The sequence below is a fragment of the Haliaeetus leucocephalus genome, unplaced genomic scaffold (genome assembly GCF_000737465.1).
Source record: "Haliaeetus leucocephalus isolate CR32 unplaced genomic scaffold, Haliaeetus_leucocephalus-4.0 Scaffold566, whole genome shotgun sequence".
Classification (NCBI taxonomy): domain Eukaryota; kingdom Metazoa; phylum Chordata; class Aves; order Accipitriformes; family Accipitridae; genus Haliaeetus; species Haliaeetus leucocephalus.
In genome coordinates this window covers 1803419-1830489 of record NW_010973002.1, presented here as the reverse complement: position 1 = coordinate 1830489, position 27071 = coordinate 1803419, and positions in this window count along the sequence as shown.

Below are 27071 nucleotides of genomic sequence, written 5' to 3'. Positions count from 1 at the left end.
GCCCGGCCCGGCCCGGCGCGGGGGGGCGCGGCGGAGCGCGGCGGGGGAGAAGCGGCGCTGGCTGCGAGGAAAGCGTCCTCCTGCGTTCGCGGCAAGTGCGTTACGAATGGTAGTAAACCAACTAACTTCGGGGCTTGGAAGGATTCTTTCGTTTGTGTTTGATTTCCCTCTGCTTGAGATGTTTCTTTGCGGTTTCCTTTGCCGCAGGTCTCTTAGAACTCTGCGTGGGAAGCATCGTGACGACCTGCAAAAGGCCGGCCTGGCTGCGGCGCATGGAGAGGCGGCGGGCGCAGGCAGTGCTGGAGGTGGCCATTGTTGTGCCTCTCACTGCCCCTGCAGCCACGGTCGCTTTCCCACTGTCCCGTCGATGGAGGTACTGAAGCCCCTCAACATCCGTAAGCCAACAGCCCAATTCCTTTAATGCAGGCGAGGTGTGCTCAGGGCGGGTCCGGGACGGGGGAATCCTGACACACTTCTGCAAGAGAAGCATCATCTCCTGGGAGCCTGAGGGATGTCTGGGGACCCTCTGGGCTGCCACATTCCTCCTGGGCAGGGGCCCGGTCCAACCTTTTCATTCACTACAGTCAGGTAAAGCATCAGCTTAGAAAAGCAGGTATTATCTGTAGCCTAAGTTCTGTTGGGAAACAGCTTACCTCAAATGCTGGCTAGCAGTGACAACTCCTATTATATATGTATTACGACACCGGTAGTAAAACCAACGAGTAAATCAGCACAGGCAAGACAGGACCATTGAGGTACAGAGTAACTGATTAGGACTTAGGCTGAAAAAAACCCAAACCTAAGGCTGGCTCAAGCCTCAGGCCAATTTGTGTTCCAAACCTTTCATTATTTTTGCAAATATAAACACAATAATTGCATCAGCATGGGAAGGAAGCTCCGTTTGGTTCCCCTCCCCACCAGTAAGCTTCTTGCTTGGGCTGGAATTAATAAATACATCATAAACCCTGCCTTCCCCTTTCCCCCTTTGCCCCCCAAATCCCTCGGCCTTTTGAGATAGCATTGATCAAGCGAGGATCTCAAAATGCTTAGTGAATGTGGGCAAGTGAATTATTGCCTCCCTTGCCTCCAGACAAAGCTACAGGTCTGGTGGGGAGCCTCTTCGGAGGTCGGAGGAAAGCACAAGGTAGAGGAGATGAGAAATTTCAAGCCAGTGAAGGCCCTTGGGGCTCAGGGCTCACTAATGAGCAGGAGGAGGAAGCAACATGTCAAGAGAGGGGGAGGATGGAGGTGAGAGAGTAGGGCACGATCAAGTGTTTATGGGTCCCCCTGTGCCACAGGAGCCAGCTGCCTCACGTCCCTGCATGGCATTTGTCTTCCTGAACCTCCCGCTGGGAAGCGGCGTCTCCGTTTTGCTGACAGGGAAACAGAGGATGGCGAGTGATTGACCAGGGTCACAAAGGCAGCCAGTGGCTGGGCTGGAAATTGAGCTCTGGCCACTGGAGCAAGGTAGATAAGCAAAAGGGGAAAGGCAAGGGGGAGGGGGGAACCCAAGAAGTTGTGGCTTTTAATGGTGAAAAAGCACTGGGACTCTTGGGGCCTTCTTCAAACAGCATGGGAGCCTGCCTCTTGCCAAAAATACCAGCTGAAAATACTGGCATTCTTATTTCACTGCAAAGAGATTTGTGGACAGGACTTGGTCTCTAAACCACAGCAAAAAATACGCCAGAAAAACAAAACCAGCCCCAAGTTTATGTGGCAAGAAAAGTATTGACCCAAATCTCAACCACATGGCACATGGGATGTCGTGTATACAATGGTATCGTCACGATTTCATAAGTGTTTGGGCCCGTTCAGCATAATTGCAGATAACTTACCCTACAAACGTGTGGCTGACTCCAGTGGGTCAGGCTGAGCAAAAGAAACAGCCATAGGGTAATAGGGAGCAACGCTGGGTGCAGTCCTCACCTCCTTAATACTGAGCCCCACACACTATTAGAGGCTTCTGCACATGTGGCTGAAGGCAGAAAAGCCCTTTCCCAGCCCACTGTAGCAGAGACAACTGGCACTTCTGCAGATGTTTCACATTGCTCTAGTGTTTTGTCCAAAGGTTATTGCCACCTGGACGTGCATGGGTGCAGCACCGGGAGCACACGGCATGCTCCTTCAGGGAGCAAGCCTCCACCAGCCTTGGAAGAACAGACTGGGGTTAGAGATAAAGAGTATAGAGTATAAAGCTAGGTAAATGGCTAAGAAAGGTTATTCTTCAGGGTCTGCCAGCAAGGCAGAGAGTCCGGCTGCAAACAGCACCATAGCACAAGGTGAGCGGCTGTTGTGGTGGTGACAGAGTTCATTTCCCATTTTCTCAGCGGCCCAGGTTTTTTCTGGTTTCAAATTGTTTGGGCGCTGTTAATGTGTCTCTCAGCAGAGCTGCTTGCTCCATCTCAAGAGACTTTGTCAGCGAGACATTTGCAGCAACAGCAGAGCTAGATAGCTGTCACTTGTCAGGACAAGAGGCCAACTGCCGGCCACTCCAGAGGAAGGCAAGGAATCAGGACAGCCACCAGATGAGATGACACATCACTGTGAAAGGCAGTGAAGGGCCTCTTTCTTATGAACTACCGTTTATTTTTCAAAGGTTTGGGCTACTCCAGTCGCTGCAGCTGGGAGGGACCTTGCCCTTGATCAGACTCGTGACATGCAATTCTCCAGTCAGTTTGGTGGTGCCTCACAAATCCTCATTTGGCTCCCCCCTGCCTCCAGCTTACTGATTTGGAAAGGCTTTAGCAAGCTTACTCAATTTTTTTTTTTTTTTGCTGGAAAATAAAAAGCATCTGCCCACTCATCATAGATTGCATCTTCTTGTAAGTCAGAGACCCTGCAAGCTGCTCGTACAAACATTTGCAGTGACACCAAGATGAAAGGAGCCGCATCTGGCCCATTCCACAGCCTGTTGTTTAAACAGCAGCACACAATTCATACTCTGTAGTTACAAAATAGTAATGTGCTTTTAATTTGCATGGGGTGAACCCAGGAAACTATAATTAGAAAGACAGTTTCTGGAAATGCAACAAGGAAATATTAATACAGTGCAAAAAGCAATCCAAAGCCTCCAGCCCCACAGAGATGTGTTGTCTAAAACGTTGCATTAGCCAGTTTTTCTCTCTTAATCCAATAGCACGGCATCTCTGGAGCAATCCTTTGTGAACATTTAGCCTCCTTGACTATAAATCTTAGCCATTTGACACCCAAGTTATTAAATTATATTTGTGTTGTTATATCATAACACAATGCTTAGCCATATATCATGCCCCCAAGGATAGCACAGAACCGGCAAACAGTAAAACAAAGCTCCTCCTTCCACACCCTCTTTAAAGCTGAGAGAATCGCTGTAACCTGCTGGCAGTGCTGGCCTGCGTTTGGATTTGTGTTTAATTTCACTTAGAAGTAGACCACGTTACGTATGCAGATTGTCTAGGTAATTAAAATACGGCTACTTTTACAAGGAAAGACAAATCGCCAGCACCAGCACATAGTCATTTCTTATTACAATTCTTAATTGGGATTTTAGAGGGGTCATAAATGTTGTGTCATGAGTAATAAAATGTTGGGGACTGAACAGAAGTGAGAAAAATAATCATGGCATTGAATTATTTAAGGTTTAAATTCCACTGCACGGTCCTGGGAGGGTCTTCAGAAGCAATCTCTCCTCCAGTGTGGATGGAGGGATGTCTTATTCAAACACCATATGGATGCTGTCTAACAGCTCCTATCAGTCGATTGTATGCTAAGGACCAGCTGTGGTTGCCTAGCAGTGTCTGCCTGCTGATTGACCCCCGGGGTGTAGCGCACATAACAGTTGGAAATCAGAAAATTCACCCGAAGTAGGGCAGTGCTTTTTATGGTGAATTACAAAGTCAATGATTTGCCTCTTGACATCGGAGATGAATAAAACCACCACGTCTTGCCTCGAATCATATTATGACTTCTTCTTGTGGTCGGTCCCAGTTGCTCTCACACCTTGTGCTTCATTTGTGGCTAAGGATGTTTTGGATCTCCAGGGGCTAAAAGTCTTCATGGTTAGCACTGATACTTCCAGATTCACTTTTGGCTGTGGTGCCAGTATGTGTGTGGCCACAAATGTTTTACAATTGCGGCAGGCACCTCCAGAGGAGCCTTTGCAAAAAAAGCTTCTGCCAGGTGTCCTTCTGCCCCTGTGAAAGAAGGAATATGGACAATTCCTGACACCCAACAGGGGAGTACCACACCCAACAGTTCTTACATCACTTTCTCATTGCTCCAGCTTTTTGCATGTGAATTTCTTGCAAAGTAATTTCTCTAACTTCAAAATCTGTACTAATGTTGTAACAGAGCCTTCCCTGTTACTATAATGTCTTTCTAGTTATCAATTCTTGGGCTTATTATGTGAAAATTAGAAATACATTATTACCAGAAAAGCCATTCTCTCAACTGCGCAGACATTTACAACCTGACATAATCTCTTAAAATCTGAATTGTTTGCAATGAAACAGACCTTTTTTTCTTCATGAAGATGTCAGAGAATTTCAATTTCAGCTAATTCTTGCAACCCTAATGAGTTTTCTTCTCTAAGGAACTGGCAATGGTCTTTATGCTGTAATAGTTCCAGGAACAATTGGAAACTACTTGGATAATAACAGAAGGTTTTTTAGATCAATATCACTTTTGTAATATGAAACTTTTGCCAGATCTCAGTATCTAAGCCATTCTCTTCTTTTTTTTTCTTTTTCTTTTTTATGAGTATTTCCCTGAAAAGTTCATGTGCATTGATAGAGCTTGATACAATTATGCACACCAAGAGGTGACAAACAAGAAGTTAATGGACAAAATCCATAATATGATACCTGGAAAATTCTAGAGTTGCGGCATTGTAGGGATGATTTCCAAATAAGAGACCACTTCTTTTATGCATTTTGTAGGCTGTAAGGGCTGAACGCTCAGTGAGTCAGATTGGAGGTAAATATGTCTTACAAGCCTATTAGAGACATCCCCTTCTGTTCATATCAATAAGTTAATATATTAAGAGTTATTTTATTTGTATAGGTTGAAGCTTGCATTGACAAAACATGCTTTTTTTGCTGGCAAGTTGGGTTGACTAAACTGTACTACACCCAGAAAGATAAACCTTAACTCAGGTGGCAAGCACATGCCTGATCCAAATGTTGCACCAGTCACTGGAAAGAGTTCTTGGACTTCACAGGGCTTTGTATTTGTCCCAAGGAAGGAAGGTACACAACTGCTGTCATGAAGCTTACACTGCCTGTCTCCAGATAACTATTTCTGAATTGATTTCTTGTTCTCAACATCAGTTCTTTTAGCCTTTTTTCTTTCCTCTGCAGAAATGCCAAGCTCCTGTTCATTTCAGGATTTCCAGGGCTCTGGAGTCAGTTCCCTAGGTGATGTTGCAATGTGCCTCCTGGCATTTCAGCCATATGCTGTATTTCTGCAGAGCAAAACTGCTCAAGGTCTCCATGCATTTGAAAGCTTCAGGGTTTCCTTTGAACTGCTGTGAAACTAGAGGATACCCTGGGTGGTTTTCAGACATCTCTATTCTTACTGGAAGGAAAAGCTTGGGCACCTCCCATAGCCATCCTTTTGAATGGAAGAAAAGTAGTTCTGGGGGAAATGTCTGTAGTCTGCCCCAAAGCTGTTTGAGATTTATTGGTCCTGCACTGGGCAGGATCTTCTATATGTTGCCCTTTTTTTTTTTTTGGCAATGTCTTTGGCCAAGGTGCCATCTTTTTACCTGGTTCTAGTAGTCCCTCAGTTGTGAACTTTTGAGCGCTATAAAGTAGCCGTTCAGTGAGCTCAAAAGTGAGTATCATTACTTGCCCCATCACTAACACGTGCATTCGGATTCACAAGTTCCCACTGTTCCTGAAGTCTGGGCTCTGCGATTGCCTTGGGCCAGCACGTTGTGCCTGGCAAGGCTGTTGTTTTAATGCTGCTTCTTTCTATGCTGTTTTACACCCACTTTTTTGCTGTTCTTCTTCCTATTCACTCCATCTGCTCTTAAAGCTGCTGTAAGGTTGCTGTTTCCTAATATCACTTTTAAACAGGAGAACCAAAAAATTGCAATTTCAATATCAGCACCTGCTCAAAACTTTAAGACCACCCACCTAATTACACTTTAAACCAAAAAGCAGTAGAAAAAAGTAGCAAGCATGCTCTGGCTGCATGAGGTTTCCAGATCCGGGTTCATTCCACTGCAGTGGGTGTTCAAGAAGGCTCATGTCTACCTCTATATGAAGGAGCCTTGGGGCTCTTGGGTTTGTCTCTGTACCAAGAGTGACAAACAGTGAAGGACTGTGGCTCCTGCTCCGCTTCCAGTACAGCATGTTCCTTGTCTGTGAGGCTGAGGGGGTGGAGAGGCCTGTCCAGTTTACTGCACCATCTGCTAGGTTCAGCCAAATCGCTTAATCTTAACGAATTTCAAAGGGAATGAGGTCAAAACTTCAGAGGTGACCTTAACTCTTCATAAAATGTTTGCTGTCTCAGATGTTATGAAGAAAAGGTTGTTTCAGAGGAGTGGGGATGGCTTGCCAGGATCCCTCCTGACACTGAAATGCTCTTCCTTCTCCTTCCGCAGATACCAGAAAGCTCATCACTCCTCTGTCTCTGGCAGCAGCAACAACCCACCCTTGGGGCCTCCCTTACCTTCCTCAGCACCGCAGCTTCCATGGCACCCTGTGTCTCTGGGTTGCGTGCCCATCTTCTGACCCCATACCTCATCTCTTGAGTCCCCAGGATGCATCTCTGTACACCTAGACAGCTTTACTTCCCCAGGCACTTTTCACTGCCATACACCCTATAAGCGTCTGGGGACCCCCTTTAGACCCTTCTGGGGTGGGACCTATTTAGGGCTATCCCTCAACCAGTCCTTCCCTGCTCAGACCTTCTCCAGATGTATATCGATTAAGTGGCCCCCAAACACTGCCTAGCACAAGATTTTCTCAAGACAGCACCCTTCCTTTTCTGTAGGTCAGATGCGCACTTTTGCAAAAGATTGCTCTGTTATTTAAAGGTATAGAAATATTGCTTTTTTACACACAATACACACAGAAAATCCTTGACTTTAACATTTGCCCAGAGCTCTTCAGGTTTGTCATGCAGTAAAATGAGAATCCAGAGCACTTCAGAGGACCTTTCCCTTTCTTGTGTCTGGCCACAAGGAAAAAGCACAGAGACATTTAGAGCATGGGGACAATAGCCTTTGAGAACAGAGTATATTGCTAGAAACATCTTTCTTTCAAGTATCGTTACCTGGATCCGGCTTTTCAGCTGTGGCTTCTCCCAGGTGTGCATTTCCCCCAGGTGGGAGCAGGAAAGAGTGATGTTTCCATCTGCTGCATGGCCCATGACAAGCAGGACTCAACCAGCTGGGGTTTCATCTAGCTGAGACAGAAGATGACAGCAGCCCAATGATGGCTTTGAAGGGGAGGGAGCATTTGATCACACAGACCTCTGACCTACCCACAGAAAGGGAAGATGTGAAGTATTTTTATGTTCATATTTTTGGGGAGGGAGGACAGTGCCTAAGAATCAGGTAGATCAGAGACAACCAGCGGCGTTAGTTGTGCTCCACTTGGGTGGGAACAAGAGAACAACACGTGGTATTTTAGCACCAGACCCTGGCTTGAAACACAGCTGAGGAAGACAAAGGATATCAGCAGAAAACCTGGGGATGCAAAAGGCTTTTTTTCATTAGCCTCTTCACTATCCCACTTAACACAGGCTGGTTCAAACCTGGATGTTGATCTGCCAGGTTTCTCTGCCCCTAAAACATTTTTTAAACTGTTTCCTCCTTTGCCAGGAATGATGGAGGGATATCAGATGCCTGAAATTTTGTCAATTTTTTCCATGGTCTAATAAAAGACACTACCTTTTCCTATGAGCCTTGCTTCACTCTGAAACTGAAGAAATGTTACTTTTTAATTAATCTATTCTTAATGTCCTTAAAACACTGTTTCATGGTGGTAAGAGGGCTTTAAAAACTCCATCAAAAAAATTATCTTCTTTGATGAAGCCCTAGATATGCAAGCAGGGTTCTCTTCAGGAGTTGTTAGTCCTTGGTGGCCTTTCTTGAGCTTGCTTATGGTTTTTAACAGAGAATATGAATGCCATGTAGGCTGCATGAAAGGAGAATTGAGGCTGACTTGGCATTTCTATTTAGACGAGTGTGTGGGTTCAGATGCTTGGAGACAGATCAGTTGCCACCAGAGAAGGGATGTTAGGTCTGGAAAGAGTGGTGTCTTACAAAAGGGAACAAAGCTTGTTGCAAGTGAAGAGACATGGTGGAGTCTAACAAAAAGGTCAAAGTTTGCTATGTACTATGCTTTGGCTGCTTTTTGGCCAAAGGCTGCTGCTGAACAAGACTTTTCCAGTTTACATGATTTTTACTTTCTACTGGGACATCTCAGCTCCCACAGGAGTGGAGGAGTACAAAAGTGATGTGATTTGCATCAAGCCTTACAAGCCCGAGTCAAACGAGAGTCCAGAGTGCTGCTGCCACCAAATCCTCTGATGTTCAGTGCAACAACAGAAAAGACAGAGTACCATTCCCACAGGGGGACTGGGCTCTTTGCCTGTGACACACCCCATCTTTCCCAGACAAGCTCTCATGAATGCCATGCAACATCAACACGAACACAAAGCCCATTGACTCCATCCCCTCTGGCACAGAGCCTTGTGCCAGGCCCCCCACAGTTGCTCTGATTGTGCAAAGTGCAGAGGAGTGAGATCACTATGTTGAATTTTGAGGAATGGCCAGCAGATGGGAACAATCAGATAAAGCCGGTAACCATCACAGAGGAGGAAAAAAATCTAATTAAATTCTCCTGAGAAACATGGGACCTAAGAAAGACCTTTCTTTCTGGTGCTGTCCAGCCACTGCTTCAAATCTTCACCTGAAGGAATGAAGTGACTGCACAGCCCACCTGCATGAATGAACTATCACAACGGTCATGTGAAGGTGGGCTGGGAGAGGCATGTCCTTCTACCATTATAAATACAAGAATGCCTGGAGGTGATCTGGCAAACAGCTACCTTGGATCTCTCCTGGAAAGCCAGTGTGTGCGCCTGAAAGGTCAGTGAAGCACAACAAGCCTGCAGAGCAGGGCTGCTGGTTTTGATCAGGCTGGCAAAGGAGAAGCAGGGAGAGGTCAGGGAGAGTGAAGCTTTGTCATGGTGTTTTGGAGGACAGGAGCAAGGCCAGCACTGTGAAGGGGCTCTCAGCCTTGCTTCCCTCTCTGGGAAAACATGGTGTGGGAGCACAGCAGTGGCAGGGGGAAAGGAAGGCAGAGGGGGTGATGAGACTTCTTCAGGGATCCTGGGAAGTCTATGTCCATTGATTTCTGATGTTGTAAATAGACCTTGGCATAAATGAAGATGTCAGTGCCAGCGCTGTAAGCTCTTTGAGACAGGGACCATCATTTTGTCTGGTGTTTATACAGCCCCTACCACTGCGACAGCCTGGCCAACAACTGGATCTCTTCTACACAACTGCACCATTAAATGGTCTGGTTATTATTAGTAAGGTAGCAATAAACACTAATAGCAACAATTTAAATCTCACTCAGGATGAAAGAAGACAGTGGGACTGGTGGTTCCTATTTGCAGCTATGGAATAATGTTCATTTCTAGCCACCGTTTCTTTTCTTTTCCTGAATGCAACTTCATTTAAAAGAGGATGACTTTGATTACTCCTCAAGGGTCTTTATCCTGTCTGTGCCTGACACCTGCAGAAGTCTCCCATACTGCTAGAGCAGTGTTACTATTTAAGCGACTTAGTGCTTTCGCAGGCTGCAGCTCCAGACCCAGATTTCTCGCAGAGCACCCTGTCCCTGTAGGAGCTGCACGGAGGGGTGCAGCTACAGCCATGCACAGCAAACACGGCCAGCACAAGGGGAAATCTTTCTCTTCTTCACAGTGACAGCAGCTCATCACTCAGAAAGACTTTAAAAACATGCCCTGTCTCAGGACAATTCTAGAAAGGGTCATTCTGAGGACATCTGAGGCATGAGCATCTCCTCCAAACCAAAGTGCTTAAATACCAGTGAGAGTCTTTAGCCCCAAATTCCAAAGCAATTTCTGTCACCATTAGCTATGTACAAGGCCTTTCAAAGAAGCACTGCAAAGGTTGGAGGTTGGTTCACAGGCTGATGCAGAACTTCATCCTCAGTAAATGGCAGCGTGCCCTACAGAGGTTAGTAGCATCATCATCACCATCACTTTTTAGCTGTGACAAAATGAGACAAGTTACTTCAGTCATCTAGCCCAACAGAGTCATGGTGTCCATAAGGGAATATAGCAGCAAGCAACACCTAGGGACCTAAAGAAGCAACTTGCAAAAAAAAAAAAAAGAGTTGGAATTTGAAATGGTTCCTGCCCAAATAACACATTGCATCTGTGACACTTTGTTCTGGTACTAAGTTCCTGGCAACACTCACCACACACAATTCCTGTTCCCTGGCAATGACTCACACCACTACCTGTGCCTTTGCAGATGGTTCCGTGGCGTATGTATCTTCCTAGAAGCAAGTAATTTGTTTTCTTGATGGGATGCATTTGCCAGAGATTTTCAACTGTCAAAACAATCCCCTCCCTAGCTCATGATCTCACTGCTGTGTACCCATTAGGCTCCTGTCCAGCCCAGAAAGACCATGGTGACATTCATTGCTGAGTGCTGGCCTGTGCTCTCATGATGAAGCGCTAAGTTGAAGTTGGCTTGAGAGAGAAGCAGTCAGCTTGGAGGAGGTTAGCATCAGAAATGTTTATATCAGCTATTTCTCTGAACTAATACAAAAACAGGGCTGGCTGGGTCAGGATTTGGCAGCTGAGATGAAGAGGAGGGTAAAGAGCATGAGGCTTTTTTTTTGTCCTTTTACATACATCTATGAAATAAGTGAGATGGTTACTCTGGCTGGGATCTTCCTCTTGGGAGAGGGACAGGACAAAGAAAGTCAGAAAACTGTAGTTCTTAATCTGTTACATTTGTGCTAAAATACATACTCTTTGGCTTCAGCTTGTGCAGTGGGAACAAAGCTGCTCAGGGTAACATTACAGTATATGGAGAAGATGTGGGACAGCACTGTCACCGGGCCACGTGCCTGGCATTTGGCAAGCAAGTCGCATCCTCAGGGCTGTGTGTGCCAGTGAGGTGGAGGGAACTGGAAGCGTAACCTATTTTTGAGAGGGTTTCATACAAAACCCCACCAAAACAGACTGTGCCATTCCATTCCCATCATCGGCTTCATCCCCACTGGGTTTTTTTGATAAAAGAGTTGATCTGGAAAAAACGTATCTCTGTTAAACCTGGAACAATTTTCCATTTGGATCAGTCTCCCAGTTGAAAAGTGTTTTTTGGGAGGGGGGAAGGAAAAGAAAATGTTTTGAAATGGTCAAAGTATCCCATGCCATGATTTCTGAACATAAATTCATTTTCTGTTTCAAAAGAATATTTCTTGTTTGGAAAACATATGGTATTGAAAAAGAGGTTTATCTTAAAAAATATTAACATTAAAATTAATTATTTTGAAGTAACCAAACAGGGGTGTTATTAACAAATCTTAATGAAAGAAGTATCTTTTCTGTCTGTAATCATGTTGCAGAAGTTTTTTTCTCATTTTGACTTTTAGTCCTGATTTAGGAAGGGCAGGGAAAAATGTCAAAATCCTTGTGAATATTTTCACAAGGACTGGGGAGAACATTTTCCCACACAGCTCTATGATCAAACTCTTCAGATGCCAACAAATTACTGATGAGGTTTTCCTGCCCTTGACTTGGGATCATCATATTGCAGAGCACTTGGGGACAGAGCAAAAGGCACCTCTCATCATGCTGTTAATGTTGTTTTTCCATGCACAGAGCAAGTACGTTCCCAAGAAATGTCTTAAGTGAAAGACTCCAAAATAAAGAACAAAAGTGGTGTTAGTAACCTCTGGCTTTCAACCTCTGTGACTTATGTCTTCAGATATCATGAAACTGGCTTTAAAATTGCATGAATAAAAAACGAATTAAAATATTTAACTTGCCTTCTTACTTATTTTCTAAACTACATGACTATTTTCAAGCTTCTCAGTAGGCCCGCCAGCACCAGAAATTTAGCTCTTTGCACATGAAAGCTGTGTCTCATGTAAGGTAATTACAAGAACTCAAAGAGTCAGAGCAAGCAGTGCTGCAGAGGCATCCTTGCAGGAGGGTCTGAGGGAGACACAGCCTCCGTATGCATTACTTTTTAGCAGTAGCCATCATTTAGGCATTGAACATCTCTCTCTGAAATCTAACCCCCATAAACAGGCAGCCTTCTCAAAGATGGTACCTTAGGGTATCTCCCAGAAGTACCCACACCTGAAGACAGAAGAATGCCAAAACCTGCAGCAGAGGATACCCCTTGCAAAGCAGTGTTCCCAGCTCTTTCCTGCATCTTGCTCATATGTAAAAAGTATGACAAGGAAGCCTTTGACTGGAATAGGTCTGATGTTAGTGAAAAATGGGTCACAACAGTGAATCTCAAGCCAAGTGGTTGTTCTGGGTTTTATCATGAGAGTGTGAAAGAAAGATTCGCTCAGCTCCAATCAAACTGTGAAAAAAACGGTGAAAGAGGCAACCTAGCACCTCTGCACCTCTGTCTTGTCTCAGCCATTTCATCTTCTGTTGTGAGAGACCAGAGACATAGGGACTCTTAGTGATTTTAGTGGTTTTCCCTATATAAACACAAGATCAGGGTGTAATTCTCTCCTGCAATAAAGCTGGCTTATAGCAGTAACAAATAAGTCTCACAGGTATTTAGCCAGCACCCAAATCTTATTTCTGTTCACAAAACACCCTACTAGACTGTGACCTTCTTCAAGGCCATCTCAGGGCCAGGCAATCTAAAGGATCAGATCCTCCTTCCCTTTCTGTTATAGACCAGGAGAAGAGACACTAATAGCCTCCTGTGTAATAGGATGAAGAGCAGCTGACACAGAAAATATAGAACCACAGGAAAAAGTGAAGCCACCACTTTTGCAAAGAGAGACATCGTTTGGCAATTTGCTGAGGCTTGCTATTATTGTTTTTGAGTCAGAGTCCTTTTTCTCTTCAGTGTTTATGGAGAGAAAAAGAAAAGAACAAAAATGTAGCAGCTGCTGTTTGAAAAAAAGCTACTATTTACTGTAATGGAGCATGGTCACTCAGCTTCATTTTTAATTAATTTCCAGATCCAGGAAATCCATTCATCACAATTCTGGAATGCTGGAAAACTCACTGAGGAACTACAAAGGGCAGGTAAAGCAAAAGCATTTAAAATAGTTGCAGATGAGCTGATAAGAGGCTCAAAGAAACAGTTAAATTTGTGTGCAGATAACTCAACCACAGTATCTGGAATGTATAAACATAGGACTTTTTTTTTTTCTTCTGGCCTTAAAATTTGATCCAAGTCTGGGAGTTAAAAAGTCCCATTTTGTGTAATCAGGTTCTGGTTGAACATGATTGCTGAATTATTTTAAATTGAAGACACATGTCTGGATGTTGAGTTCTGTATATTATTCCAGGATGGTGTCCATTAGGTCTTATCCACAGGGGCTATCTTCATTCCTTATGCACCAGGATTAGCAAACGGTGAATCATGAATATGGAGACAGTGAAAAGAATGTGGTACTAGTTAAAGGGTGATTTTGGAAATTATCTTGCATGCATTATTCAAAACTTTTCAGTCTCTCTTGCAGAGTCCCTACGGCTGTTTAAAAGTGTTATTTTAAAACACACTTGTACGAGGCATTTGCATTCTTTCATTTTGAGTCTTGAATTTAGCAATGAACCAACATTTGCCTTAACCCCTTGTCAGTCCTAAAGCATTCTCAAGAGTATGAGTTGCTCATCTAATGGTTGCATTGCCATATGCTGTCCTTTTATAATAGATCTGCCCCTGACCTCTGTGTTTTTATATTGCTTCTTTTACTGGCAGATGGACCATTACATAAATTGAAACATATTTTCATGGTTATTCCCAGTGGTAAGAGAGTATTGTCTCATTAGCTCCATGGGGAAAACGGTGTAAACCCAAAGCTGAGTAACTCACCTACCCATATGGTAGATGAAAAGAACAGTCCTCACAGTCTATGCTGTAGGCAGTGATGCCTCCTGGATTACTGGAAGATCCAAGTTCTGAGGTTGTATTTTTCCTTTCTGGGCTGTCCAAACACTTGTATAGCTTCCTGACAGCTTCTAAAGGACTGGACTGGGTGCTCTTTAGGTCCCTTGCAGCCATGTACCACAGATCAATCACTGCAGGATGCTCTGCCCACATCTTTTTCCTACTGCGTATCCATACACAGAACTCCTGCAGGGAAGATCTCTACAGTCTTCTGTTCATCAGAATTTTTTAATTAAAATGGCTCTTTTTTTTTTTAAATCAAAACAAAATTGTGGAAAAGAAGACTGTCCCTGTCATTCACATATTTGAGTTTTCCCATGTTCATAACAACTGTAATGGGAATCTTATCCATCCCTTAATCAAAACTATTTGAGAAATCACATCACCCAACTTCTTCACAAGGGAAAACACTTTTGTCAGTATGTGGAACACTTGATGACAGAATCAACAGTGATTCTGATATAACATTTCATGAAAATTGAAATGTTCCAAAAGCCAACAGAGGTGAAGTGGCCACAAAACTGAATACCTATACTCTTTGCAAAATGCATTCCTCAGTTTTCAGTCCAGGAAATAACAGAGTTAGTTGTGCAGATGGGCTTTCTGATTCCATCCCGATGGTATCTCCATACACCACCTCCCTCCCTCCTTCCCTCCCTGCTTAGGCAGGGCGAATCTGCTGGGCTTTAAATCTTCCTCAGCCAGGAGGAATTCTGAAAGGACAAAACAGCTGGGAAACACATCCATGCCTCCTGCAAAGGTATGTGCCTTAAATATTACTGCGAGGCACAGCATCATTTTCCAAAAATCTCTCACTCTCTTAAATAACACACAACCTATTGTTCTGAGCTGAGCAAAGGTGGAGCTGGCAGCTGACGTGTCTGAGGTCATTCGATAAATGGGTGTAATGAAGTAGTCATGGCTAATATGTGTTATAAGCTTAATATGAACCTGAAAATCCCACAGAGGAGACATAATATCTTTAAAAAATGATACTGCAGTAATGATTCTAAATCCTACAGCTTACAATAGTGTTTAACTGTTCTGAGCTATTATCATGATATTATTTTAGGGATTTTCATTACAGTAGATAGTTACATTAAAATTACATTAAAGTAGATAGTTGCCAGACTTTGCTGATGCCTTACTAAGAAACACACAGCAGACACTTGTGAAAGCACTTCCCCCTTCCACATACAAATGGGTAATTTACAATATGGCTGGAGATGACAGCTTGAATTAGATTTCTTTCTAGGAGCTCATTCTGGCAGCTAACCTTGGGCTGGAAAGAGCGTGGCACTCAGTTGCGTACTGCTTAGGACAAGGATCCAGAAACAGCCTTTTTCTGGTAAGCAGGTAAATATCATCTCTGCAAGATAGGAAAATGGGGCCCGCGGGTGTAATGTGCCTTGACAACACTAGCAGTTTTATACAGGTAGAATTAGGGTAAAAGCAGTCACAGGCCATGATCCAGTCTGTCCTGCTCAGCTGTCTCTTTGGCTCTTACATTCTCCTATGGTGTCACTTTATCACACTGCTGAGCGCCTCGTCAGCACTACTAGATGTGCTTTTAGGCAAGACCTGGGAAAGAGGCACTGTGTAGCTTTCCCCAGACCTGGGTATGATAGGACTTTGATGCATAAATTCCCTCTGTCGTGCTACCCCACTGAATCTCTGAGTCACTGTGGCTCTCCAAAGGCTGGCTCTGCCCATTCCTAAGCTGGGGGGACCCCCAAGTTCTCCTCCTTGCCTGCCTGCTCTCTTGCCGGGACACCTCCCAAAAGACCCATGTTGCATCCTGCACCAGCCTTAATCCTTGAAGTCAGAGGGCCATGCTATACTACAAATTCCCAAATAAACCAAGAAATAATTATCTCAAAACAATACCAAATATTGCTTAAACAAGAAAGAGCTTATTCCAATAGGTAAACAGGAAGGGAACAAACTACATTTTATTACATTATCCTCCCGCCTTAATAGTGTTTCGTATTGATTGTTATAGCCGAGTATTTACACAGGGTCTAAATGTACTAATTGACTCAAGATGAATTAGTTTAGGGGCCCAGATCCGACAAGTTCGCTGTCTAAAATTTAAACATGAGACAAACAAGTAAAGAGGTACATGAATAAACAGGGCGCACATCCCATTTTCATCAACTGGACCATACAGAATGTCTCTTCATGTAGGCTTGGAACAAAGGGGTCTCTCTCACAATGGGATGAGGCTATTGGAAGGGCAAGTGGTGGCACATCCATGGTCCAGCCAGGGTGTTACCTTTCCTGACCAAACACGATTCACCTCCTGTGCTTCTTGTATATGGGTGGACAAGAGAAGGAGTATCATATATATTTAGATTTTCTTATATATATATTTATATGAATATGTGCGTGCTCATGCCTGTGTGTATGTACCTACGTGTATGTATATATACACATATAAAAATATACAGTACAACTATATTATTTAACGGAGCTAGATTCTGCAGCTGTTTTGTTTGGAAAACTGTCACCACAGATCCATCTACACTGACATGTTTAGAGTGAAATATAATCTGCACAGTAAAAACATTAAATATTGCTTCTTTAAAGCAAATTTGCCCTTTGCCATGCTGTATGGCATGCAACACTGTAGAATGGAAATATGCCTCTTTCATTAAAAAAACTCAAAACACATAAGCCCTAATAATTGGACGGGAAATGTTTATTAACCTGATTTTTAGCACCGCTCTTGCGAAGAAAGTTGAAAATCCACTCAACACCAAGTACACGCCTTTGCCATCTTAATGTTTTCTATCTTGTATGTATGCTTCCTGTACATATTCTATGAATGTTTTCTTTTTGCTCTTACAAGTTTTAATCTCAGCTAACTCCTGCCTTGCTAACAAGTGACATAATTTCGTGCTACAACCAACACATATATCTTTTCATCTGGGAGTGACGTCCAAATCTCACAAAAAGGAGCAGGAGCTGGATGATGCTGGCTGCATTCAAACTGCCTGCAGTTGCTGCCTAAGATGCAGCTCCTTCTCTCTTGATTTTTTCAGTCTGGCAGCTCTGGCCTGGGAGCTCACCTTAGATACCACAACAAGCATGTGGGGTTGAGCAACTGGAGCTGACAGTCTCAGTGCAGCTCAAGGATGCTTCTCTTTCCTTGAAAAATCCGTTTGCCGAGATTGTCCTGACACACTTCTGGCTTCCCAACCATCCCCTGGGCACAAAGAACACCCGAAAAAAAGCAGGATTTCAGAAAACATCTCCTTCCTCAAACTCAGGCACACTGATTCCTTGTATTTGCCTGTGATGTTTCTTACTCCTGAGTAAGCTAGTCTGTGCCTGATGCCGTTCATCAGATGAGCAGGCAGAAGAGGACTTTTCAGGAAAGATAGGCTGTTGTTCTCACTATAACATCCCCTCCAGAGAGGTGGGGTTAGTTCTGGCCCCTCAAGACACCTAAGCCCACTGAGGACTTGCAGGCAATGTCTGGTTGACAGTGCTGGTCATGAAACACCACTGCCTGTATTATTAAATTGTTAGTGCAATCCCCGTCCAAATATCACTTTCACATACAGTGCCTGGGCACAGGTCTGGGACCATTCTGAAAAGGCAGCTTAAAGGTAGTAACCCTTTTTTGAAGGCAAAAGACATCCACTTTTCATCCCAGTTCTCAGTGTTAGAGAGCACTGCTAAGCACATCAAATCTGCCAGGATGTACTAAGCTCTGCAGTGCATTGGCCTTCATTTCCTCTGGGCCTTAACATATCCCCTCCCCAACAGTCAGAATATGTGGAAAAACAATTTCAAGAGACATCATCAACTTAGTGATAGCCTTAGTAAGTGCAGTACCAGTTGGGTTTGGGACATTTTACATATCCCTGTATGGCTTGAGCTGAAAATGTACAACTGCACCTTAGATCTCAGCTTGCTGTGATAACACACATTCCACTGTGTGGAATGTAGGAATAAGTACTGCTTACAGAAAAAAGATTTCTAGGATTCCTTTTTTTTAATATATATATATATATATTTGTGCTGTTCAAGAAGATAATGAAGTTGCTAATTATCTCAATAACATACTCGGCTTCTGAAACATTGCCATCTGTGAGGACGTTCTCTTGTTTTATAGACTAGCCCATTCCTGCTCCTGTTCTTTGCTGTTCCTGCTCTTTTGGGAAACAAAGGCAGGTTTTTATACCCTCACAGGTCAGGAATAATGACAGGATAGGAAACACAGGGAGAGGAGCTACAGAAGAATACAGGATATATGCTACTGCAGAAAGTTTTAAAAATTCATGCATCGTTCCATTTTTATCCATCAATTATGTCACAGGCTTCCTAAGTTAAAAAGGTTCGTGTCTACCAGCAGCTCATTACCCTCTCTGTAAGAGACTCTTATACACCAGGTAGCAGAGCAGTGTGAAAAGTCACAGCCCAAGGTTATTCTGTTCAGCAGAAATCCTTCTCATCATCTGGCTGTGTTTCACTGAGCTCTACAGAATAAGAGCAGCAAGAATAAAATGTAGCAGAGCCATACAGCAGCTCTCGCCCTGTGAAGCCCCTGGAGAATTAGCGCAGCAGGACAGTGCAGATGTAGCGTGGAGCTTTTCTCTTTCAAGCAGCAAAGCCCTTAGCTGAAGTGCATCAAAGTCAAATGGCTTTTGTTTCAGTGGGTTTTGAGTCCAATTGCAATCTCTTCCTTGTGCTTCTGCAGATGACTGCAGGTAGCACATCTGCCTGTGAGTCTCCTGCCTTAAGTATAAGAAACATTTGTTGTCCTACATTTTGGGAATTCCATATGCTGCTAACAATAAGAACTGGCTCTGGAGAATGAATGTGTGTGTTTTGTCTGAAGGCTAAAATCATTTAATTAGCATTGGGGAATCCTGCAGTAATCTAGACAGGATCTGGCTTTGTGCATGCTGTAGACCCTTAAAAGTCTGTGGGAACTCTGAGAATATATTGTTAGTTTTCCTCACATCCCAGAAACACAAGTCCTAATTAGTAAAGTCAGGCCTATAAAGAAATATTTTGACTGCAGATAGAAGAGGCAAACTCCCTACCCCTAGCTGACTTAGCTATGCTGGCAGAAAAAGAGGGGAAAAAAACCCCACCAAACAAATGTGGTAAACAATGAAACCAGCAAAAGACTGCCTTTTGCCAGTGTAAATTAAGTCATCCCAAGAGGTGGTCTAAATATGCAAGCATAAAAACTCCTTTTGCCAGTATAAGCTGTATCTCCACAGGGGGCCTCTGCTGCTTTTGCTGGCAAAGCTTTTATATTGTAAACCAGGGTTGCTGATACTGCCTTGAAAGCACAACTGATAAAAAATAATGTACAATTATCATTCCTTTCGTCTGTCTGCAGTGGTCATTTCCACCCCTCAGCTGTATGCTGGCGAGCCACATACACACAGGTCAGGATTCAGATCACAGTGGGGTGCGCTGGCCATAGGGAGAGCATGGTAAAAGAGCAGGAAAATCCCAAACTGAGAATAAAATGATAAACCAGTGGTCATTTCTCAGAATGCTAGCCAGTCAGTCAGGTGTTGTTTAACAGGATTTGTGTAGTTGAGGCCATTCATAAAAATATTGCTGCTGTAAATGTATCGGTGTAGTTAAGGTAATGCAGTTCCATGGGTGATATAGTTACTCCTCCTTGAAAACACTGCAAATGTCAGTTAAGGGTCAAAATCTCTTTGACTAACCTGGATAAATTGATATAAAAACTCTGATCAACCATAAAACTGTTACATTCACTTCACCAAGCTACTGGGTTGGGAAGTCTAATCCTCCATTGCTTTTCCCATGTATTGTGTAGCCATATACCTAGCTATACCTGGCTAAGGATGTCAAAGGCTGTTTTTGTTCCAGCACAACTGGCCTGCAGAGGTGACCACACACATGTAAAGCAGTAAAAGCCAGGTATGATTTTGTAAAGCAGAATCCTCACATTTCTGCATAACCTGGGCTACCTTAAAAAGCTTAAAAAGGAAAAATTTATATTATTCTTTTGAGAAAACTCTATTTTCCCTACACAAGATGGGACCTGTCCTATAGCCCTGGTCCTCTAACTTTTGGGGAGAATCTTGCTTAGACTGTGCAAAAAGAGCCAGCTGAATATAAGAAGGACAAATTATAGATTTGAGCCCAGGTCTAGGCCAACATATACCAGTGATTTCACATGATGTCATTGCAAGGAGGTGTTGTGAAAGTTGTGGCATTAACAGAGTCTAGAGAGCTTAATATTTGAAAAGATGGTTCTTCCAGCCCTGGGCTGGATAGGAGTCAGGACAGCACAGTCTACTTAGCAGGTGGATGACCAAATGGCAATGCACATAAGCAAATATTTAGCAGCCTGCCTCCCTCTGAGAAAAATATCAGCTGAAGTTAAGACAAGTAGTTTCTCTTGAACATACAAAAAAGATGTAACAAACCAAAAAGCATTCCCACTCGCACTGAACTCGGCTAGGTTGGGTAGGTGAGTTGAGCCAGGACAGAAACCAGCCCAGAGTGACACCAAGTAAGAGGAGAACATCATGAGAGCACAGAAACAAAGATGCAAGCTCCTCATATACCAGCGGCGGAAAAGGAGGCAGTGGCATCACGCACGTTTCTTTGTTGGCATAACAAGCAAAAATTGGTGAGCTGTGTCTGCATCAGGTGATAATATTCAGTTGCAACCAATGTATTTACCATATTTCAGTTTCCACACAGGAAATGATTAATTGTGATGATGCCTAGCAATTATATAGCATGTTGCCTCTTCAGAGCCTTACACATACGATAAGCAGGTGTGAGCAATTTGCCATTGTAGTGGGTGTCTGTAGCTAGAGCCATTCTTCTTTACTGTTAGAGCTGAAATGAGTTGCCTGCATACATTAAACAGTGCAGTACTAATCACATCTCCCTTTTTAACTCAGGTTTAGTTGATGACCCGTAAGAGCCATCTGTATGTTTGAGATTCAGAGTGTGAAAGCCAGGGATCATGGCTGATGGGCTAGTGGTCTCCGATGTCCTCCATATTTTGTGTAACCAAGGGGGTCCCCATGGCTGCTCTGTAAATGCCAGCACCACTGCTCTGCATCTTGTACCTTTGGGCTCTGCCTCACAGTACCCAAAGCATCCCTGGAAAGCCTCACAGTGCACACATTCCAGTCTGCTTAGACCTCCTGTTTGGAGAAACCAAGGAGATTATAACCCATCACAACCTAAAACAGCAGGCACCACAGTCTCAGCTTTTGCTCTGCCCCCTCCTCCCCCCTTCCAGATGCCTGTGTGCCCCTGCAAGGGAAGAGCTCTCCTTGCCACAGCACCCTGTGCCCAGGAGCATCATGGTGATGGAGCAGGGGGGTTCTCCCTGGGGACCTCAGGCAGAGCAACCCACAAAAGCTGCAGAAGGAGCACACCAACAGCCTTGTGCCACTGCCTTGCCAAAGGAGAGCACTTCTGGGAGCATCGACCCACAGCTGAAAAGAATTTCAAGGGGATGATATTAGACTACTTTTATAAATATACAGAACAACAATAAGTTCATGTGGAAGCTAATGTTTGGCAAAATGAGTCTCAAATGCAGATGCAATTTTTGCCTTGCCTCTGCCTGCCTGCACCTCTGCTCACTGGGTTGCAATATGGAAGAGATGGTTTCTGAGGTACAGCTACAAATTTCATCTTCATGATAGCAAAATTTGCCCCTGGAGATTGGAAGATCAGTCCACAGATGCACAGAAAATACCCACCCTGCCTCTAAAAACGCTCATGGCACAAAACCCCTAAAACTAGAAGGGAAAAAAAGATCAAGCAGATCCCTATTCCTTCTAAATTTAAAGTATTAGCAGACAGTGTCTTAAACATGGGGCATGTATGTCAGAGCTAAGGGTAGATGTTTTAGATGTCTCTAGCTTACTGTCCATTAGCTGCAGACTGTGACCTTGAAGAATTACAGGCAACATAAGCAGAAAATAAATATGAAAGATGTTTCAGTCCAATGTAATTAAAAGCCCTATTACCATGTAATCTCCCTTCCAAGGAAATACACAGTATCTCTGGAGGCCACATAAGGGTGTCAAAACAGTCTAATGCAATGAGGCGGCTCAGGGTTTTGAACCATCCCCCATGTTTCTCCTCTTCACTGAGTGCCATTTCTGCACCGCTTCGCTTGCTTGAATGTGTACTATCAGGAAAAAACTCTATGAGCAAACTGCCACTGTCTTATATATGTTGGCATATATAACACTATCAATGCCCGTGATATACACCTGCATTTACCATTAGTTGCTCTCTTAATAATAAATTCTTGAAGACATATTTCGTTTAATGTTTACCTAAAGAGGGAACAGCTAAGAAAAGCTGCGTACACTGAATTCAAGAAGGGGATATTTCTTTCCTACTATAAACACAACTGATTATAAAACCAGAATGCAAACTGAGCTCCTTGCCCTTCAGTTTTGTATGAGGTTACATTTCTTTGCAAGACTCTAATTTCTTCAGTTTTTTACTGCATTCCAACCCGGGGAGATATAAACCAAAGCAAACAAAGTACCCCCCAAAGGAGTCTCTCCCCCTTAAGCGGGACTTCTATTTTTAATTCTCTACAGCTTTTAAAACATTTGAATGGGAAGCCTCCATCAGTCTTTGGTGGAAAAGAATTCCTGCTGGTCTCTCAGGACATCCACTCCAGATAATCTCAACTGGCAGCTCGATATAAGACCGATATCTCTTCTCAGAGGGGTTCCTTGCAGTTGCGTTTTGGCACATTCTGCCTTTGCAAAGAAATTCTTTAAACAGTCATATCTTCCTTCCTCAAAGATAAATTAGGAAAAAGAAAAGAAGAAAAAAAGAAAAAGGAAAAAAAAATGTTGACCTTCTTGCTTGTTGGCAGTGAATCTTTCACACTTTGCTGGTGCCTTTCTCCAAAGCTGGCTCTCGGCGAAACACTGCACTGACTTTGCTCTGGCCGACAGCAGGAATGCAAGCAGGCACCACTGCGAGGAGATCTGCTGCTGTCTTTCCCCGTCACATCTCCAGGAACCCTTGCTTGCTGCATCCCCAAAAGCCTGGACCCTTCTCTTTGCTGACAATGATGGGACTGAGCGGGAAGCAGGAGAGCTCTTCACGAGCTTACAAACATGAGACAGAAGAAAATTGCAAGAAACTGAAAAAAGATTCCGTATTTCCAACAGCAGAGGAACAGAGTGGGAAAAATTTTAAAACGTGTGCATTGCGCCTGAAGTATTTACAGGAAGGCTCCTTTAAAAAGCCTAAACTCAAGCGATTTATCTGTCCTTCCAAGAATTTCAAGGCAGGAACTACCTCCCCATGCTCCCCAAGGAAGGAACCAATTGCTTATCAAGAGTGAAAACGTGACTGAAATGTGATAGCAAAAACCAAAGAAATCTCTAATAAATTAGAAATTTTTTCTTGAAGCTACAGAGCGCAGTCTGCTTGGAGTCTGGTTTAATCTGTTGCCATAAATAAATCTATTGAGGGAATTTTCCATAGGCTTTATCAGACAGCAAAATTCTGCAAGTCACATCACTGCATGTCGTGTGATGCCTCTGGCAGATTCAACCTGGTTAATATTTATGCTGCAATCACCAGTGACTTCTTGAAACCTTAAAGGCAATATCTTCACAAAAAAAGCCCCTGAGCTCCTGCAGATGGGCTATCATCATAAATTCACCCAAAAGTGGAAACTCAAATAACAGATGTGTGTTTATAAACACAGAAAATAAAGTAAATTACTAGATATGCTTTCCAAATGCTTAGGGCTGCAAGGTATCCTTTCACACAAAAGTCCATATTCATACTTGCCCACACCAAGAGAGCTTTCTTGCTTACCTGGGAATTTGGATTGCAATTGCTATTATCAAGGGGCAAATTCTTGACTGGTGAGAATAAATCATAATATGCCTTTGCTCTATGGAACGATCTCTGAGTGATTAACACCACCATTTACCTCCCCGTAGCAACAGTTGTTTCCTATTCCCAGACAAAGAAAGCACGGAGGCATGTGGAAAGATTGTGTAGGATGTAGCAGCTGTTAACAAAAACTTGACTTTTTAGAGGCCACCTATCTACCTTGAAATATGCTCGGTGCCAAAAGGCAGATGAGGGGTTAAGAGATCTCCCCCGCCTTATCTCTTGCACACTTTTTATCTGCCCAACAGTCCATAATAAATCAGAGAAACTCTTCTTCCATCTGGCTCACTCTAAATTCCTTGCTTTCACATGATTTGGGAACATTTTCCTGACCTTTCATGACTTCGCTGATATTGCACAGAGCAAGAAGTTGGAAGAAGTGCACCAGGGAAATTTGGCAGGTATAAAACATGCCTGCAACTAGGTGAAGTCGTCAGCGATGCATCAATCCTAGGGTATCTCCTGGGCTTTGCTATCTGCTGCTCTTTCTGCTTTTGGAAGGACGTGCCCAAGATAGCAGTCCATGAGGAAGGCCCAGCGTGGCTCCTCTGCAGAAGGGGTGGTATGGGAAAACGTAAAGCTAAACGCTGCAGACCCCAGACACTTCATGCACTCCCAAGGCCCTTCTGACATTTGTATATGATTACCAAGAAGCATGGAAGAGCTGTGGAAAAGACAGCTGGCACATTGGTCAGCTTTAGTAGCAAAAGTCCCAGATATTTGTCCTGTGCATTACAATTGGTCCTTGATGTTGAGAGGTGAGAGTTTTTATGAAAAATGGCAAAATTATTAATCCCATTGACCAGTGTTTTCATTATATTTAAGCACCTTCCACCTTTCTGCTCCATCCTGCTCTCCCATTCTCCTCACCAAGTCCATCACCTGAGGCTGAGCCACCACCCCAGTTCAGGCCATTACTCAACATCCTCATCGTGATCCCCTTCTTCTCTTAGGAGGCTCACAAAGACCATATGTTATGTCTGCCTGCAGTAGCAAGGGATTAGAGACACCTAAACAAAAAATTACTCCAGGTATTTTATTTTTATAAAGGCTCAGCTTCTTCTCCACACATCCAGGAAAGGCTATGGGTTAATCACCACCTTTTAGGTCCCATCTCCATCCACCAACCTGTCCTGCACCTCTTCTCTGGGCATCTCAATATGCCACGTACCAGCTGTTGCTCAAAAGGCATCCATCACACAGAGCAACAGCTGTTCCCTGAATTGAAATACCACACTGGATCATTTTTTTTTGTCCCAGTGATTGCCCCAAACAGCAACTTAGAGACTGAGAGAGACCCAGGTAGTGCAAACCCATTCTAGGAGATGGGGTTCTCTGACGATGTAAATGCAATCCTACTGCTGCTTCTTGCTCATATCATTGCCTGCACAAGACTTTCTATTTAATATGCATAACTTGAAAAATATAAATTTTTTTTGTTCTGTCTTCTGACCCAAATATCCATTTTCATGGAAAAAGTAAAATATGCACATACACTAACAACTGCCATGCTGTAATAACAACAGTTTTGCTTACCCAAATGGTGATACAATCCCAAGTGTTTGGGTTTGTGGGCTTCCACACACAATGAATGTGCATGTGTTTGCCTTTGTGGTATAATAATGGCTAAGTACAAGTACAAAACAGTCATATGCATTAATAAAAAAAAGTGAGACAAGTTATTTGGTGGTATAACTGCATTGGCTTCACTCAAGTTTAACCCTGCACTGAATCTAGCCCCTTATCTCTGTTTCATATATATTAAAAAAAAAAAAAACAACCAAAAAAAACCACTTTATGGTTTTCAAGGCAGATGTCTTTCACCTCAGTAAATATGACATGAGAGAGTGTAACCTAGAAACCTAGAAGGAAGAGATATCTGCCACTAGCTAAATGATTTCTGGGGGAAAAAAAAAAAGCAAAAAGGAAAAGAAAACCAACCCTATACCTACATATGGTATTTAATATATACCTCTAATGGAATGAGCTTCATAATTTATTCTGGGGTTTACCTTTTCATGAACTCTGTCTTGTTCCTGCTCATGAAAGATTTTCTGGTGCTTCGGATATATTAAAAGCACATCATCTCTGTCTCCCTCCTCTCATTTCTGTGTATTCACATATTGATATATTTTGCTGGTGCACATGGCATGGTAATAGCAGTAATACTCTTTGCTTCTGCTCTGCTTTTTGTCTCAGGATCTCATGCCAAGAGTTATAAAGTGAAGAGACTGAAGTTAGGTTTTTATATTCACACTGAGGCCCTTAAATTACAGCCCAAATTTTGGAGGTGCTGACTTCAAACGGAATTGGTGGTTTGCAATACTGCTGCTCGGGGCACTCAGCGCCAGGGTAAAGGTTTACCGCACTCATGTCTAACCATGATCCGTGAAGGCCTCATGGCTGTGGCTGCTTCTGCATCACCACACTAGTTCACCTTCGGACATACAAGTTTCGGCTGGTTCGAAGGGGGTCACGTCACCGGTGCCATGAGGGGCAGCAGTCGCTCCCGGCAGCCATGGCAGGGAAGGGGGGCCAGGTGGCAAAGCCTAACACCCGATTTGGTTAGACAACCTTCATTGAGCGCTTTGGAGACATCACACATCACAGCTGGGATTTTCAGGGGCTTCCAAATATTTGATTCGCGTTCAGGTACATTTTTACCAGCCAAACCTTTCGTGCAGAGGACCTTATGCCAAACAAAGACCTCTTTTGCTGACCTACTTGAAATGCGTTACTCCCACCCCTGCTATGAAATACAGCCTTTTAGATCACATAAATCCTACAGCTCTCCTTAACATCCCATCGATAAAGACTTCCCGCAGCGGCAGCCTTAGCTGCCCCACTGAGGCGGCCCAAGCAGGGATGCCCACCCTGCAGAGGGGCGGCAGGACCAGCACGGGAAGTGGGGGCACGCTGCTCACGCCAGGAAAGGATGGGTGTCTGCAACCTGCCGGGGTTTATTTTTGTTTTCTTAACTGAAACAGCTCTGCTGGTATAAAACATGTGCTAAACCAGGCCCAAA